The following is an 18,703-nucleotide window of genomic DNA, read 5'->3' as shown; positions in this document are numbered from 1 at the left end:
CCATCTGCTCCATGAACCCTTTCAGTTCCTTTGCCATTGCCGGCACCCTGCCCGTTTTCGAGCATGACCGATCCAGGCCGGGATCAATAACTGTATTAAAGTCCCCTCCCATGACCAACCTGTGCGAGTCCAGGTCCGGTATCATCCCCAACATCCTCTTTATAAATTCCACGTCATCCCAATTTGGCGCATACACATTAACCAGCACTACATTCATCCCCTCCAACTTACCACTAACCATAATATATCGACCCCCCACATTCAAAACTATTCTACCCACCTCAAACATCACTTGCTTATTAATCAAGGTCACAACCTCTCTAGTCTTTGTATCCAGCCCTGAGTGGAAGACCTGACTGACCCAACCTTTCCTCAATCTAACCTGGTCCGCTACTCTAAGGTGCGTCTCCTGCAGCATTACCACATCCGCCTTCAGTCCCCTCAGGTGTGCGAACACATGTGCCCTCTTAACCGGCCCATTCAATCCTCGAACATTCCAAGTGATCAGCCTAGTTGGGGGGGCAAAGTGCCCCCCCCCACCCTCTCCGCCGATCAGCCATCTCCTTTCTTGGGCCCGCCTCCAGCCCATGCGCCGCGCCTCCTCCGGCCCGCCCTCCCCCCCCCATTCACCCCGCCACCGACCCTTAGGGCGCGGTTTAACCACCGCATTGCACCCGGCGCAGATGTGGGCCTGCCGGTTAAATAGCAGGAAAAGCCAAAATTGCGATTCGCGTTGGGCGTGAATCAGTTTGCTTTCTAAGCAGCGAGTTCTGGATCACGCCCAAATATGGTGAACATGTCATTAACCCTCATTTGCATTCATTTCCATTTCATAAGCGAGATTGAAGTTGAATGTAACTGCCCCCTGGGAATTTAAAAAAAACGTTTTCAAGGAATTTTCAGTTTTCTGTAGAAAATAAAAGAAACATAACGGGTGGGATTTACTGACTGTGTTTTTTGGCGGCGGAGGCAACCCGCCAGCGGGATCTACCGACCCCGCCGTTGTCAATGGGAGTTCCCGCTGACAGCACCCCTTATCAGTAGGAAAGCAATGTGCTGGTGCAGGACCGCAATTTCCCACCAGAGTGAACAGCCGGTAAATCTGGTTGCATACTTTACAAATCACATTCCAAACACGCAAACCCCTCCATTGCTGTTTTCAAACTGTTACAAAAAGAACCCCCCCCCCAGAAACCTCCCCTATATTCCCCCCACCCCCCACTGAAGTTTCCCCACTCTTTAAAGAAGTCGATGAACAACATCCACCCCGAGAAGAACCCCTCATCCATCACAAACGTTGGGCGGGATTCTCCGTTTCTGAGACTAAGGGCTGGATGCTCCGATTTTGAGGCTATGTCCGGAGCAGTTCTAAGACCAAAAAGTCGGCGCCGCCAATGCACTGATGCTCCGTCTGGTGGGGGGCTAGCAGCCGTGCCATTTAAAACCCCCGGCTTTACCTGCAGATACGGCCGGAGAATTGCCGGGTCCGTGGCCGCGCATGTGCACGGCAGCAACCTGCAGCGGTCGCGCCATGCAACATGGCATCAGCCGCGCGCGGCCCCGGCCTGCCAGATAGTGCCCCCATGTAACCCCCCCTCGCCATCCCTGGACCACTCCCCACCAGTCCCCCTATCCGCCGCCAAAGCTCCCCAGCCAGCAGAACGCCTCTCTCTCCCCCCCCCCCCCCCCCCCCCAACTGTGGTGGCGCTGGACACAGTCCGCAGGCATCTCACAAGGTTGACAAAACCTCAGACCACAAGTGATCCACACCGTCGGGAAATCGGCCCATCGGGGGTGGAGCATTGGGCGAGGGCCTTCAGGCGACATCCTGAGGCCGTTCCAATGGCGTGCGGCATACTCACTGATGATGCTGTTTTGGAGGGGTCGGAGCATCTGGAAACAGGCCCGTCCCTGATTTTGGCGTCAAAAAGGATTCTTTGCCCAATCACCGAATGCAAAGTCGGCAAACGGAGAATCCCAGCCTAAGTGTTGACGCCAACACAGAATTCGTGGACTTTCACTGTTGCAGGTTGTGTTTGCTGATTGCTCCTGCTGGTAGCTGCAAGTGCCTGAAGGCCGTGTTTTCTGCTTCTGTGGCCTTGAGTAAGGAAATGGAGGGCGTAAGCTGACCTGCCGCCAGTGCTGGAGAGGGGGAGGGGCTGCTCTTTCTATCTTCTGGCGAGCTCTGCGTCAGTGTGACTTTCTGATGTGGCTTCCACTGTTGAGAGTCTGCTACTGGGAGCTGCAGCAGGGGGAGAGCGAGGCAGATTGATCTGAATGCAGCTGCGATTGCCTGGAGGCTGTGTGCTTATCTGCTGCTGCCCCTTTGCTTTTGTGGCCTGGAGTAAGGAAAGGGGGATGTAAGATGATCTGCTGCCAGCGCTGGAGAAGGCTAGGGGAAGCTCTTTTTTTCCTCTGGTGTGTTCTGCGTCGGTGTGACTTTCTGGTATTAGTGATCTGATCTCTGAGAAACTTTCTAATGTTGAGAGTCTACTGCTGGGAGCCATGAGAGGGAGAGGGAAGAGGAGGATTGATCCGACTGAGCAATTTGATGAAGGTGTTGGGGAAATGATTTTGCAGATTGATGGTGACTTTATTGTACTGTTGATTGTTTGATGTTTACATGAACTGCTGTATCTTTGTGTTTGTATCGATATTCTATAACAAAAAGCTGCTTGTCTGTGGATGGCATGGCGCGTTTTCCCTGCAGGTTAATAGTAATAATAATCACTTATTGTCACAAGTAGTCTTCAATGAAGTTACTGCGAAAAGCCCCTAGTCGCCACACTCCACGCCTGTTCGGGGAGGCCTGTACGGTAGTGATGTGACCATCAATTCACTTGAGGACACGTGGAGAAGTAAACCATGGTTTTAATCAGCTTAGAACTGTGCCTGCCAGCGACCGGTACAATACTGAAGGCGGCCCTGCAGGTCAGCTGCTCTTATTCTTCCTCTAAAGGGGTGGTGCCATGGGCGGAGCCCGTACATGCCCCAACATATCCCCCTGTGGGTGAAGCCACACAATGGCCCATAGGTGGAGCCCACAAGGCTAATATCACAACATAACATAACATAATATAGTGCACTGGTGAATTATCAGTAATTATACATTCACCACATTCACCCTCTGTTTAAAAATAAAGTCCGGCGGGGGTGATAGAACATAGAACATAGAACATTACAGCGCAGTACAGGCCCTTTGGCCCTCGATGTTGCGCCGACCTGTGAAACCACTCTAAAGCCCATCTACACGATTCCCTTATCGTCCATATGTCTATCCAATGACCATTTGAATACCCTTAGTGTTGGCGAGTCCACTACTGTTGCAGGCAGGGCATTCTACTCTTACTTCTCTCTGAGTAAAGAACCTACCTCTGACATCTGTCTTATACCTATCTCCTCTCAATTTAAAGCTATGTCCCCTCGTGCTAGACATCACCATCCGAGGAAAAAGGCTCTCACTGTCCACCCTATCCAATCCTCTGATCATCTTGTATGCCTCAATTAAGTCACCTCTTAACCTTCTTCTCTCTAACGAAAACAGCCTCAAGTCCCTCAGCCTTTTCTCATAAGATCTTCCCTCCATACCAGGCAACATTCTGGTAAATCTCCTCTGCACCCTTTCCAAAGCCTCCACGTCCTTCCGATAATGCAGCGAGCAGAATTGCACGCAATACTCCAAATGCGGCCGCACCAGAGTTTTGTACAGCTGCAACATGACCTCATGGCTCCGAAACTCAATCCCTCTACCAATAAAAGCTAACACACCGTACGCCTTCTTAACAACCCTCTCAACCTGAGTGGCAACTTTCAGGGATCTATGTACATGGACACCGAGATCTCTCTGCTCATCCACACTGCCAAGAATCTTACCATTAGCACAGTACTCTGTCTTCCTGTTATTCCTTCCAAAATGAATCACCTCACACTTTTCTGCATTAAACTCCATTTGCCACCTCTCAGCCCAGCGCTGCAGCTTATCTATGTCCCTCTGTAACTTGTAACATCCTTCCGCACTGTCCACAACTCCACCGACTTTAGTGTCATCTGCAAATTTACTCACCCATCCTTCTACGCCCTCTTCCAGGTCATTTATAAAAAGGACAAACAGCAGTGGCCCCAAAACAGATCCTTGTGGTACACCACTAGTAACTGGACTCCAGTCTGAACACTTCCCATCAACCACCACCCTTTGTCTTCTTCCAGCTAGCCAATTTCTGATCCAAACTGCTAAATCTCTCTGAATCCCATGCTTCCGTATTTTCTGCAGTAGCCTAACATGGGGAACCTTATCAAACGCTTTACTGAAATCCATATACACCACATCAACTGCTTTACCCTCATCCACCTGTTTGGTCACCTTCTCAAAGAACTCAGTAAGGTTTGTGAGGCACGACCTATCCTTCACAAAACCGTGTTGACTGTCTCTAATCAAATTATTCCTTTCCAGATCATTATACATCCTATCTCTTATAAACCTTTCCAAGATTTTGCCCACAACAGAAGTAAGGCTCACTGGTCTATAGTTACCTGGGTTGTCTCTACTCCCCTTCTTGAACAAGGGGACAACATTTGCTATCCTCCAGTCTTCTGGCACTATTCCTGTAATGTGGAGATGCCGGCGTTGGACTGGGGTGAGCACAGTACGAAGTCTTACAACACGAGGTTAAAGTCCAACAGGTTTGTTTCGATGTCACTAGCTTTCGGAGCGCTGCTCCTTCCTCAGGTGAATGAAGAGGTCTGTTCCAGAAACACATATATAGACAAATTCAAAGATGCCAAACAATGCTAGGAATGCGAGCATTAGCAGGTGATTAAATCTTTACAGATCCAGAGATGGAGTAAACCCAGGTTAAAGAGGTGTGAATTGTACCAAGCCAGGACAGTTGGTAGGATTTTGCAGGCCAGATGGTGGGGGATGAATGTAATGCGACATGAATCCCAGGTCCCGGTTGAGGCCGCACTCATGTGTGCGGAACTTGGCTATAAGTTTCTGCTCGGCGATTCTGCGTTGTCGCGGGTCCTGAAGGCCGCCTTGGAGAACGCTTACCCGGAGATCAGAGGCTGAATGCCCTTGACTGCTGAAGTGTTCCCCGACTGGAAGGGAACATTCCTGCCTGGTGATTGTTGTGCGATGTCCGTTCATTCGTTGTCGCAGCGTCTGCATGGTCTCGCCAATGTACCACGCTTCGGGACATCGTTTCCTGCAGCGTATGAGGTAGACAACGTTGGCCGAGTCGCACGAGTATGTGCCGCGTACCTGGTGGGTGGTGTTCTCACGTGTAATAGTGGTATCCATGTCGATGATCTGGCACGTCTTGCAGAGATTGCCATGACAGGGTTGTGTGGTGTCGTGGTCACTGTTCTGAAGACTGGGTAGTTTGCTGCAAACAATGGTTCGTTTGAGGTTGCGCGGTTGTTTGAAGGCAAGTAGTGGGGGTGTGGGGATGACCTTGGCAAGATGTTCATCGTCATCAGTGACGTGTTGAAGGCTGTGAAGAAGATGACGTAGTTTCTCCGCTCCGGGGAAGTACTGGACGACGAAGGGTATTCTGTCGGTTGTGTCCCATGTTTGTCTTCTGAGGAGGTCGGTGCGGTTTTTCTCTGTGGCGCTTTGGAACTGTCGATCGATGAGTCGAGTGCCATATCCCGTTCGTACGAGGGCATCTTCAACGTCTGTAGATGTCTGTTACGCTCCTCCTCGTCTGAGCAGATCCTGTGTATACGGAGCGCTTGTCCATAGGGGATGGCTTCTTTAATGTGTTTAGGGTGGAAGCTGGAGAAGTGGAGCATCATGAGGTTATCCGTGGGTTTGCGGTAAAGCGAAGTGCTGAGGTGACTGTCCTTGATGGAGACGAGTGTGTCCAAGAATGCAACTGATTTTGGAGAGTAGTCCATGGTGAGTCTGATGGTTGGATGGAACTTATTAATGTCATCGTGTAGTCGTTTCAGTGATTCTTCGCCGTGGGTCCAAAGGAAAAAAATGTCATCGATGTATCTGGTGTATAACATCGGTTGAAGGTCCTGTGCGGTGAGTAGGTCCTGTTCAAACTTGTGCATGAAGATGTTGGCGTATTGGGGTGCGAATTTGGTCCCCATGGCTGTTCCGTGCGTCTGGATGAAGAACTTGTTGTCGAAGGTGAAGACGTTGTGATCCAGAATGAAGCGGATGAGTTGCAGAATTGCGTCTGGAGATTGGCAGTTGTCGGTGTTGAGTACTGAGGCTGTTGCAGCAATGCCGTCGTCATGGTGGATGCTGGTGTAGAGTGCCGAGACGTCCATTGTGACGAGGAATGTTCCTGGTTCAACTGGTCCATGGGTGCTGAGTTTCTGTAGGAAGTCCGTCGTGTCGCGACAGAAGCCGGGTGTACCTTGTACGATGGGTTTCAAGATGCCCTCGATGTAGCCAGAGAGGTTCTCACACAGGGTCCCATTGCCTGAAACGATAGGGCGGCCTGGTGTGTTGGCCTTATATATTTTCGGGAGGCAGTAGAGATCTCCAATGCGGGGAGTACGTGGGATGAGAGCACGTAGGGTGCTCTGAAGATCTGGATCCAAGGTCTTGATCAGTCTGTTAAGTTGGCGGATGTGTTCCTTGGTCGGATCTGCGGGTAACTGTCTGTAGTGTTCTTGGTTGTTCAGTTGTCGGTATACTTCTTTGCAGTAGTCCGTTCTGTTCAGTACGACAGTGGCCCCTCCTTTGTCTGCTGGTTTGATGACGATGCTGCGGTTGGTCTTGAGAGCGTGGATGGCATTGCGTTGTGCTTGGGTGACGTTCGGGGTTGTCTTGTGAATGCGACTGATGAATCTGGCATTGACGCGACTCCTGACGGCTTGAGCATACATGTCAAGTCTAAGGCAGCGGCCTTCTGGAGGGGTCCAATTCGACTCTTTCCTCTTCGGTTGCCGCACCGCAGATCTCTCGGTCTGCTGTTCCGGTTCATTGGTAGTCTGCTTGGGTTTGCTGTTGGCCTCTTGGGGTCTGTGGAAGAATTCCCGGAGCCTCATTCGCCTGATGAATTCCTCCGTGTCTGCCTCGAGACTGATGGGGTCCATTTTGGTGGTGGTGCAGAAATTAAGTCCTCTGCTGAGGACTTCGATTTCGTCTGGTTGAAGGGTGTAGTCTGACAAGTTGACAATAGATTTCCCTGTATTGTTTTCTACTGTGGCACCGGGGGTGGCTTGGTTGCTGCCGGTGCTGATGCCAAGTTTCTCAAGCTTTCTGTTCTTGGTGTGCATATAGGTGGCATAGTATTGTTGTCTCATCTGTTTGGCGGTGTTCCGCAGCTGGTCTGCTGCATCCTGAGCGCAAGTTGAGAATATGGCCTCTATCTTGGTTTCCAGGTTGCGTCGTCTGCTGTAGAGCTGGCGGACGAGGTGGTTGAGGAGCGTGAGAGAGGTGCGACGGCAGAGTCTCTCAGCGAAGTCTGTGTTGTAGGTCGACTTGAGTGGGTTTGTGATCTGTAGCCCTTTCGGGATCTTGTCTGCTTTCTTGCATCTTTGTAGAAACTTAATGTCAGTGTCTATATGCGCGATCTTCCTGGATACCCTCTCCACTTTGAGCCGGCAGTTTGCGGTGTCGATGGTAGCCATGATGTGGAGATGCCGGCGTTGGACTGGGGTGAGCACAGTACGAAGTCTTACAACACCAGGTTAAAGTCCAACAGGTTTGTTTCGATGTCACTAGCTTTCGGAGCGCTGCTCCTTCCTCAGGTGAATGAAGAGGTCTGTTCCAGAAACACATATATAGACAAATTCAAAGATGCCAAACAATGCTAGGAATAAGAGCATTAGCAGGTGCTTAAATCTTTACAGATCCACAGAGCCACAGAGCAAAACCAGATCGACCTCCTCAGAAGACAAACATGGGACACAACCGACAGAATACCCTTCGTCGTCCAGTACTTCACCGGAGCGGAGAAACTACGTCATCTTCTTCACAGCCTTCAACACCTCATTGATGATGATGAACATCTTGCCAAGGTCATCCCCACACCCCCACTACTTGCCTTCAAACAACCGCGCAACCTCAAACGAACCATTGTTTGCAGCAAACTACCCAGTCTTCAGAACAGTGACCACGACACCACACAACCCTGTCATGGCAATCTCTGCAAGACGTGCCAGATCATCGACATGGATACCACTATTACACGTGAGAACACCACCCACCAGGTACGCGGCACATACTCGTGCGACTCGGCCAACGTTGTCTACCTCATACGCTGCAGGAAACGATGTCCCGAAGCGTGGTACATTGGCGAGACCATGCAGACGCTGCGACAACGAATGAACAGACATCACGCAACAATCACCAGGCAGGAATGTTCCCTTCCAGTCGGGGAACACTTCAGCAGTCAAGGGCATTCAGCCTCTGATCTCTGGGTAAGCGTTCTCCAAGGCGGCCTTCAGGACCCGCGACAACGCAGAATCACCGAGCAGAAACTTATAGCCAAGTTCCGCACACATGAGTGCGGCCTCAACCGGGACCTGGGATTCATGTCGCATTACATTCATCCCCCACCATCTGGCCTGCAAAATCCTACCAACTGTCCTGGCTTGGTACAATTCACACCTCTTTAACCTGGGGTTACCCCATCTCTGGATCTGTAAAGATTTAATCACCTGCTAATGCTCGCATTCCTAGCATTGTTTGGCATCTTTGAATTTGTCTATATATGTGTTTCTGGAACAGACCTCTTCATTCACCTGAGGAAGGAGCAGCGCTCCGAAAGCTAATGACATCGAAACAAACCTGTTGGACTTTAACCTGGTGTTGTAAGACTTCGTACTATTCCTGTAGACAAAGATGACTTAAAGATCAAAGCCAAAGGCTCAGCAATCTCCTCCCTAGCTTCCCAGAGAATCCTAGGATAAATCCCATCCGGTCCAGGGGACTTATCTATTTTCACACTTTCCAGAGTTGCTAACACCTCCTCCTTATGAACCTCAAGCCCTTCTAGTCTAGTAGCCTGTATCTCAGTATTCTCCTCGACAACATTGTCTTTTTCCTGTGTGAATACTGACGAAAAATATTCATTTAGCACCTCTCCTATCTCCTCGGACTCCAAGCACAACTTCCCGCTACTGTCCTTGACTGGCCCTGCTCTTACCCTAGTCATTCCTTTATTTCTGACATATCTATAGAAAGCTTTAGGATTATCCTTGATCCTACCTGCCAAAGATTTCTCATGTCCCCTCCTGGCTCTTCTTAGCTCTCTCTTTAGGTCCTTCCTAGCTAACTTGTAACTCTCGAGCGCCCTTACTGAATCTTCATGTCTCATCTTTACATAAACCTCCTTCTTCCTCTTGACAAGTGTTTCTACTGCCTTAGTAAACCACGGTTCCCTTGCTCGACCACTTCCTCCCTGCCTGACAGGTACATACTTATCAAGGACACGCAGTGGCTGTTCCTTGAACAAGCTCCACATTTCCATTGTGCCCATCCCCTGCAGTTTTCCTCTCCACCCGATGCATCCTAAATCTTGCCTCATTGCATCATAATTGCCTTTCCCCCAGACATAACTCTTGCCCTGCGGTATACCTATCCCTTTCCATCACTAAAGTAAACGTAATCGAATTATGGTCACTATCACCAAAGTGCTCACCTACCTCCAAATCTAACACCTGTCCTGATTCATTACCCAGTACCAAATCCAATATGGCCTCGCCTCTCGTTGGCCTATCTACATACTGTGTCATGAAACCCTCCTGCACACATTGGACAAAAACGGACCCATCTAAAGTACTCGAACTGTAGCGTTTCCAGTCAATATTTGGAAAGTTAAAGTCCCCCATAACAACTACCCTGTTGCTTTCGCTCCTATCCAGAATCATCTTTGCAATCCTTTCCTCTACATCTCTGGAACTTTTCGGAGGCCTATAGAAAACCTCTAACAGGGTTCCTCTCCTTTCCTGTTTCTAATTTCAGCCCATCCTACCTCAATTGACGAGTCCTCATCAAACGTCCTTTCTGCCACCGTAACACTGTCCTTGACTAACAATGCCACCCCTCCCCCTCTTTTACCACCTTCCCTGAGCTTACTGAAATATCTAAACCCTGGCACCTGCAACAACCATTCCTGCCCCTGCTCTATCCATGTCTCCGAAATGGCCACAACATTGAAGTCCCAGGTACCAACCCATGCCGCAAGTTCACCCACCTTATTCCGGATGCTCCTGGCATTGAAGAAGACACACTTTAAACCACCTTCCTGCCTGCCGGTACACTCCTGCAACTTTGAAACCTTACTCATGACCTCACTACTCTCAACCTCCTGTATACTGGAGCTACAATTTAGGTTCCCAAGCCCCTGCTGAACTAGTTTAAACCTCCCGAAGAGCATTAGCAAATTCCCCCCCCCAGGATATTGGTACCCCTCTGGTCCAGGTGTGGACCATCCCGTTTGTAGAGGTCCCACCGACCCCAGAATGAGCCCCAATTATCCAGAAATCTGAAAACCTCCCTCCTGCACCATCCCTGGGCTCATAGATTCAGTCGTTCTGGCGCCCGGATCGTGCGCTGTGACCGCCGAAGCACTGGTGTTGCCACCACTTTGGGTGGCTGTGGAAGTGGGTCCGGAGGCCCAGGCGTGGACTCCGGGAGCGGCTCTTCCGGAGCTTCATTCCTGTGGACCGGTGCGGCGGGTGGGAGGGAGCGTGGGAACCATATAGGGGTGGGGGCGCTGAACATGGGAGGTTGGACGGGACATAGTGTGGGGGGATGCAGCAGTGGGAGTGGTGGTGAAGCCTGCGGGCGCCAGGTCCCGGAGGGAGACGGTATCTTGTCGGCCATCGGGGTGCTCGACGTACACATAGTGTGGGTTGGAGTGCAGGACCTGGACCCTCTCTACCAGGGGGTCGGTCTTATGGCTCCGAACGTGTTTTCGGAGGAGGACTGGGCCCGGTGTCATCAGCCAGGATGGAAACGAGGCCCCTGAGGTAGCTCCCCTCGGGAAAACAAACAAACGGTCATGAGGAGTCTGGTTTGTGGCCGTGCAAAGGAGGGACCTAATAGCGTGGAGCGTATTGGGGAGGACCTCCTGCCAGTGAGAAACCTGGAGATTCCTGGACCATAGGGTCAGTAGGACAGTCTTCCAGACCGTCGCGTTCTCGCTACCCACCTGCCCGTTTCCCCAGGGGTTATAACTGGTAGTCCTGCTTGAGGCGATGCCCTTACTGAGCAGGTACAGACCCAGATTGGCGCTCATGAACGACGAGACCCTGTCACTGTGGACATAACTGGGGAAACCAAACAGGGTGAAGACACTACGCAGGGCTTTAATGTCAGTGGGGGTAGTCATATCGGGGCAGGAGATAGCAAACGGGAAGCGAGAGAACTCATCTATGGTGTTAAGGAAGTACGTGTTGCAGTTATTGGAGGGGAGGGGCCCTTTGAAATCGATACCGAGGCGTTCAAAGGGCCGGGATGCCTTTACCAGGTGGGCCTTATCCGGTCGATAGAAGTGCGGTTTACACTCCGCACAGATTTGGCAGTCCCTGGTTATAGGTCTGACCTCCTCGGTGGAGTAGGGCAGGTTGCGGGCCTTGATGTAATGGGTGAGCCAGGTGACCCCCGGGTGGCAGAGGTCATCGTGGATAGCTTGTAGTCGGTCATCTTGCGCACTGGCGCATGTGCCGCGGGACAGGGCATCTGGGGGCTCGTTGAGCTTCCCAGGACGATACACTATATCGTAGTTATAGGGCATTCAGCCTCTGATCTCCGGGTAAGCGTTCGCCAAGGCGGTCTTCAGGACGCGCGACAACGCAGAATCGCCGAGCAGAAACTTATAGCCAAGTTCCACACACATGAGTGCGGCCTCAACCGGGACCTGGAATTCATGTCGCATTACATTCATCCCCCACCATCTGGCCTGCAAAGTCCTACCAACTGTCCTGGCTTGACACAATTCACACCTCTTTAACCTGGGGTTACCCCATCTCTGGATCTGTAAAGATTTAATCAGCTGCTAATACTCGCATTCCAAGCATTGTCTGGCATCTTTGAATCTGTCTATATATATGTTTCTGGAACATACCTCTTCATTCACCTGAGGAAGGAGCAGCGCTCCGAAAGCTAGTGACATCGAAACAAACCTGTTGGACTTTAACCTGGTGTTGTAAGACTTCGTACTGTGCTCACTCCAGTCCAACGCCGGCATCTCCACATCATGGCTACCATCGACACCGCAAACTGCCGGCTCAAAGTGGAGAGGATCTCCAGGAAGATCGCGCATATAGACACTGACATTAAGTTTCTACAAAGATGCAAGAAAGCAGACAAGATCCCGAAAGGGCTACAGATCACAAACCCACTCAAGTCGATCTACAACACAGACTACGCTGAGAGACTCTCACACTCCTCAACCACCTCGTACGCCAGCTCTACAGCAGACGCCGCAACCTGGAAACCAAGATAGAGGCCATATTCTCAACTTGCGCTCAGGACGCAGCAGACCAGCTGCGGAACACCGCCAAACAGATGAGACAACAATACTATGCCACCTATATGCACACCAAGAACAGGAAGCTTGAGAAACTCGGCATCACCACCAGCAGCAACCAAGCCACCCCCGGTACCACAGTGGAAAACAATACAGGGAAATCTATTGTCAACTTGTCAGACTACACCCTTCAACCAGACGAAATCGAAGTCCTCAGCAGAGGGCTCAATTTCTGCACCACCACCAAAATGGACCCCATCAGTCTCGTGGCAGACACGGAGGAATTCATCAGGCGAATGAGGCTCCGGGAATTCTTCCACAGACCCCAAGAGGCCAACAGCGAACCCAAGCAGACTACCAATGAACCGGAACAGCAGACCGAGAGATCTGCGGTGCGGCAACCGAAGAGGAAAGAGTCGAATTGGACCCTTCCGGAAGGCTGCTGCCCTAGACTCGACATGTATGCTCAAGCCGTCAGGAGTCGCGTCAATGCTAGATTCATCAGTCGCATTCACAAGACAGCCCCGAACGTCACCCAAGCACAACGCAATGCCATCCACGCTCTCAAAACCAACCGCAGCATCGTCATCAAACCAGCAGACAAAGGAGGGGCCACTGTCATACTGAACAGAACGGACTACTGCAAAGAAGTATACCGACAACTCAACAACCAGGAACACTACAGACAGTTACCCGCAGATCCGACCAAGGAACACATCCACCAACTTAACAGACTAATCAAGACCTTGGATCCAGATCTTCGGAGCACCCTACGTGCTCTCATCCCACGTACTCCCCGCATTGGAGATCTCTACTGCCTCCCAAAAATACACAAGGCCAACACACCAGGCCGTCCTATCGTTTCAGGCAATGGGACCCTGTGTGAGAACCTCTCTGGCTACATCGAGGGCATCTTGAAACCCATCGTACAAGGTATGCCCAGCTTCTGTCGCGAACCGACGGACTTCCTACAGAAACTCAGCACCCATGGACCAGTTGAACTAGGAACATTCCTCGTCACAATGGACGTCTCGGCACTCTACACCAGCATCCCCCATGACGACGGCATTGCTGCAACAGCCTCAGTACTCAACACCGACAACTGCCAATCTCCAGACGCAATTCTGCAACTCATCCGCTTCATTCTGGATCACAACGTCTTCACCTTCGACAACAAGTTCTTCATCCAGACGCACGGAACAGCCATGGGGACCAAATTCGCACCCCAATACGCCAACATCTTCATGCACAAGTTTGAACAGGACCTACTCACCGCACAGGACCTTCAACCGATGTTATACACCAGATACATCGATGACATTTTTTTCCTTTGGACCCACGGCGAAGAATCACTGAAACGACTACACGATGACATTAATAAGTTCCATCCAACCATCAGACTCACCATGGACTACTCTCCAAAATCAGTTGCATTCTTGGACACACTCGTCTCCATCAAGGACGGTCACCTCAGCACTTCGCTTTTCCACAAACCCACGGATAACCCACGATGCTCCACTTCTCCAGCTTCCATCCTAAACACATTAAAGAAGCCATCCCCTATGGACAAGCTCTCCGTATACACAGGATCTGCTCAGACGAGGAGGAGCGTAACAGACATCTACAGACGTTGAAAGATGCCCTCGTATGAACGGGATATGGCACTCGACTCATTGATCGACAGTTCCAACGCGCCACAGCGAAAAACCGGACCGACCTCCTCAGAAGACAAACATGGGACACAACCGACAGAATACCCTTCGTCGTCCAGTACTTTCCTGGAGCGGAGAAACTACGACATCTTCTTCACAGCCTTCAACACGTCAGCGATGAAGATGAACATCTTGCCAAGGTCATCCCCACACCCCCACTACTTGCCTTCAAACAACTGCGCAACCTCAAACAAACCATTGTTTGCAGCAAACTACCCAGTGTTCAGAACAGTGACCACGACACCACACAACCCTGTCATGGCAATCTCTGCAAGACGTGCCAGATCATCGACATGGATACCACCATTTCACGTGAGAACACCACCCACCAGGTACGCGGTACATACTCGTCCGCCTTGATGCAGTTGAAGGCCTGGCGGGCCTCGGCTGCCAGTGGAAAGAGGGTGGCCTTAAATAGTGGGCGGGCTTTGTCCGCATACTGGGGAACCCACTGGGCATAATAGGAGAAAACGCCAAGGCACCTCTTCAGGGCCTTGGGACAGTGACGGAGAGGGAGTTGTAGGAAGGGGCGCAAACGGTCAGGGTCGGGCCCTAGAACCCCGTTTTCCACGACGTAGCCGAGGATGGTTAGCCTAGTTGTGCGGAAAATGCATTTCTCCTTGTTGTAGGTGAGGTTGAGTTTTTGGGCGGTTTGGAGAAATCGGTGGAGGTTGGCGTCGTGGTCCTGCTGATCATGGCTGTAGATGGTGACATTGTCCAAGTACGGAAATGTGGCCCGCAGCCCGTACTGATCCACCATTCGGTCTATCGCTCATTGGAACACTGAAACCCCATTTGTGACGCCAAAGGGGACCCGGAGGAAATGAAAAAGGCGGCCGTCTGCCTCAAACGGCGTGTCGTGGTGGTCCTCCGGGCGGATTGGGAGCTGGTGGTATGCAGACTTCAGATCCACCGTGGAGAACACGCGGAAGTGCGCGATCTGATTTACCATGCCTGCAATCCGGGGAAGGGGGTACGCATCGAGTTGCATAAACCGGTTAATGGTGTGGCTGTAATCAACCACCATCCGGAACTTTTCCCCGGTCTTGACGACCACCACCTGAGCTCTCCAGGGGCTATTGCTGGCCTCTATGACCCCCTCCCGCAAGAGACGCTGGACCCCGGACCTAATGAACGTCCTGTCCTGCATGTATGCCGCCTGCTTCTGGTGGCTCCTGACTTGCAATCGGCGGTGAGGTTTGCGAAGGGGGAGGGGGGGGGGGGGTCGATTTTTAGGGTCGCGAGGCTGCATATGGTGAGCGGGGACAGGGGCCCAAGAGTTAGGCTCCTGAGGTTGCACTGGAAGTCGAGTCCCAAAAGGAGAGGAGCACAGAGGCACAGAGGTCTGGGAGCACATATAGTTGAAAATTAGCGTTGTCAGCGCCCTGGATCGCTAGGGTTGCAGTAGTGCACCCTTGGATTTGCACTGAGTGCGACCCAGAGGCGAGGGATATGATTTGTTGCGTCAGGAATATTGGGAGTGAGCAGCGTCTTACCATGTCCGGGTGGATGAAGCTCTCTGTGCTCCCGGAGTCGGAAAGGCAAGGTGTCTCGTACCCGTTAACCCGGACGGCCATCATGGAGCTCCGGAGGTGCTTAGGTCGCGACTGGTCCAGGGTGACCGCGCTGAGGTGTGGGTAGCCGGCGGCGTGAGCGGAGGTGCTGGGGCGGCCCTGCGATGGCTGTCCGAGTAGGTTGTACGCATCGAGCGGAGTAGCAGATGGCGGCCAAGATGGCGGCCCCCATGGATCGCACGTGGTCGGCCGCGTGGGGGAGGATGGACAAGATGGCGGCCCCCATGAGTCGCACGTGTTGTGCGGAAGCGGAGTCGGCAGACACGCTGCCACCTTGCGGGGTCTGCGGGCCTGTGACTCTGTGGATCGGGTCTGTGAGTTCGAGTTCTTAGACCTGGCCAGGCAGACCTTGGCAAAGTGTCCTTTTCGCCCGCAGCTGCTGCAGTTCGCGTTGCGGGCCGGGCAGTGCAGTCGGGGGGTGTTGGGACTGGCCGCAAAAATAGCAGGGTAGCCCCCCCATGATGGGCGGGCGGCCGCGCGGCACAGGCCTGGGTAGTCTCTGATCAGGGGCCCGCGAGGGGGTCGCGTGCTCGGCCGGGAACGCAGTAAGGCTCTGAAAAGCGGCCTCCAGAGAGGTAGCCAGTTTTACCGTGTCGTCCAGGTCCTGGGCCCCTTTTTCGAGCAGGCGCTGTCTCACATAGTTCGATTGGACCCCCGCCACGTAAACGTCTCGGATAGTGAGCGCCATATGCTGAGGGGCCGTAACGGCCTGGTAGGTACAGTTGCGCGCGAGGGCTTTGAGGTCACGTAGGTAGTCATCTAGCGACTCCCCGGGGCGCTGGCGGCGAGTGGTGAAGACGTGTCGCGCGTAGACCTCGTTCACAGGCCGCACATAGAGGCGTTCGAGTAGTGCGAGGGCCTCTGTATAGGAAGCGGCTTCGTCGAGCTGGACAGAAATGCGATGGCTCACCCGTGCGTGGAGGAGGCTCAGCTTCTGTTCGTCAATGACGGATGGCGTGGACGACGTGGCGAGATAGGCCTTGAAGCATCGAAGCCAGTGTGAAAACATTTATTTTGCCTCCGCGGCCTGTGGATCAAGTTCCAGTCTGTCAGGTTTGAGAGCTGATTCCACAGTAGTATTTTAAGCTGATTAAATTGACGCGACCATCAATTCACTCGAGGACACGTGGAGAAGTAAACCATGGTTTTAATCAGCTTAGAACTGTGCCTGCCTGCGGCCGGTACAATACTGAAGGCGGCCCCACAGGTCAGCTTCTCTTATACTTCATCTAAAGGGGTGGAGCCATGGGCAGAGCCCGTACATGCCCCAACATATCCCCCTGTGGGTGAAGCCACACAATGACCCCGGAAGGTGCGGAATCCTCCACACCTTCGGGGGCTAGGCCGGCGCTGGAGTGATTGGCGCCGCGCCAACTGGCGCCGAAAGGCCTCTGCTGCCATGAGTTGGCGCATGCGCAGAAGCGCCAGCGTGTTCCCAGAACCGCTGGCGTGATTCCTGCGCATGCGCAGTTGGTTTCTTCTCCGCGCCGGCCATGGCCGAGCTTTACAGCGGCCGGCGTGGAGGGAAAGAGTACTCCCATGGCACAGGCCCGCCCGCAGATCGGTGGGCCCCGATCGCGGGCCAGGCCACCGTGGGGGCCCTCCCGGGGGCCAGGTCCACCCGCGCCCCCCCCCCCCGAAGACTCCGCAGGCCGCCCGCAGAGCCAGGTCCCGCCGGTACAACCTTGTGTAATTTCCACCGGTGGGACTGGCCAAAAACGGGCGGCCGCTTGGCCCATCGCGGAGCGGAGAATCGCCGGGGGAGGGGGCTGCTGACAATGGCCCCCGACCGGTGCGACGCGATTCCCGCCCCCGCCAAAAAAACGACGCCGGAGAATTCGGCAGCAGGCGTGGTGGCGGCGGGGCGGGATTCACGCCGCCCCCCGGCGATTCTCCAGCCTGGCACTTGTCTTTGTGAAACAATTCAGGGTGCTGGTTCTGTTGTTCTGCTTCTCACAAACAGTCAGCAAGCTGCTGGGATTGTAAGCAGCTTTCAGGATGAGGATCAATCATGCGCTGCGATTCTATTGAGTGAAGTTTAAACACAGCTTGCAATTCTATTGGATAAGTTTAAAAGTAGCAGCTTCAGGGATGGACTATTGATTTTCAAACGTTGTATAGTTACTGTATTCGGGTCTTTGTTCGGCAGAACAGATCTTGGCCGATATCCAGTCTGTTCTCCGTGTACACGTAACAAGCTTGATTAAATAAGCCATCTTGTCCAGGTTGTGTTGTTTTGTTCCTCTCTGTACTGAGCTGAGCCACAGAGAATAACCCCACGTGGAAGCTGACTCAATACACAGGTCTTGAAACCGCTCCTACATCAGATTTGAAGAGAGAAAATAGTGAAACTTTTCTTTCTTGGTGGTGATTGAGTAGAAAATGGCAAAGATTGAGGCTTATTTCAAGCAGAACAATGCGACAAGTGTTGGATTTATATAGAATAACAATATATGACCCTATTGCCCTTGTGGGGGCAGGAAGGTCAGGAGTGCCCCTTCACATGGAAAGTTTAGACCTCCCATGCCCTGGGTTTCCCCTAACTATCCTTTCAATAAATCACTTACCTGACTGCTAGTGAAAATATCACTTGAAACTTTCTTTCATTCATCTTCATTGATAAGTTTTTCATTATCATGACTACCACATCAGAGAGTCATGACTGGTTTAGCCAGCGCTAACCACATTTATAATTGTTAGGTGGAATATGAATATTAATCTGAGTGTCGACACAACCAAAGCAGAAGCAGAAGACTTTATGGGTCCTGATAATGACCTCCTACTGCCTGACATCCTGCATCTGTTCACCGGCTGACAGATTAATCATCCAGGTTAGGATAGAGGGCTTATAGAGATGAGGCTCATCAGTTCGAATCTTGGTGAGTTTGCCCTCCATCCAAGTCCTGTCCACATGACTTGTGCCTTGAGCTAAAATCAAGGTTGTGGAATTATCACAATAAGCAGTTGTAAGGGA

Source organism: Scyliorhinus torazame, chromosome 22 (assembly GCF_047496885.1).
Source record: "Scyliorhinus torazame isolate Kashiwa2021f chromosome 22, sScyTor2.1, whole genome shotgun sequence".
Classification (NCBI taxonomy): domain Eukaryota; kingdom Metazoa; phylum Chordata; class Chondrichthyes; order Carcharhiniformes; family Scyliorhinidae; genus Scyliorhinus; species Scyliorhinus torazame.
This window is presented reverse-complemented; position numbering follows the sequence as displayed.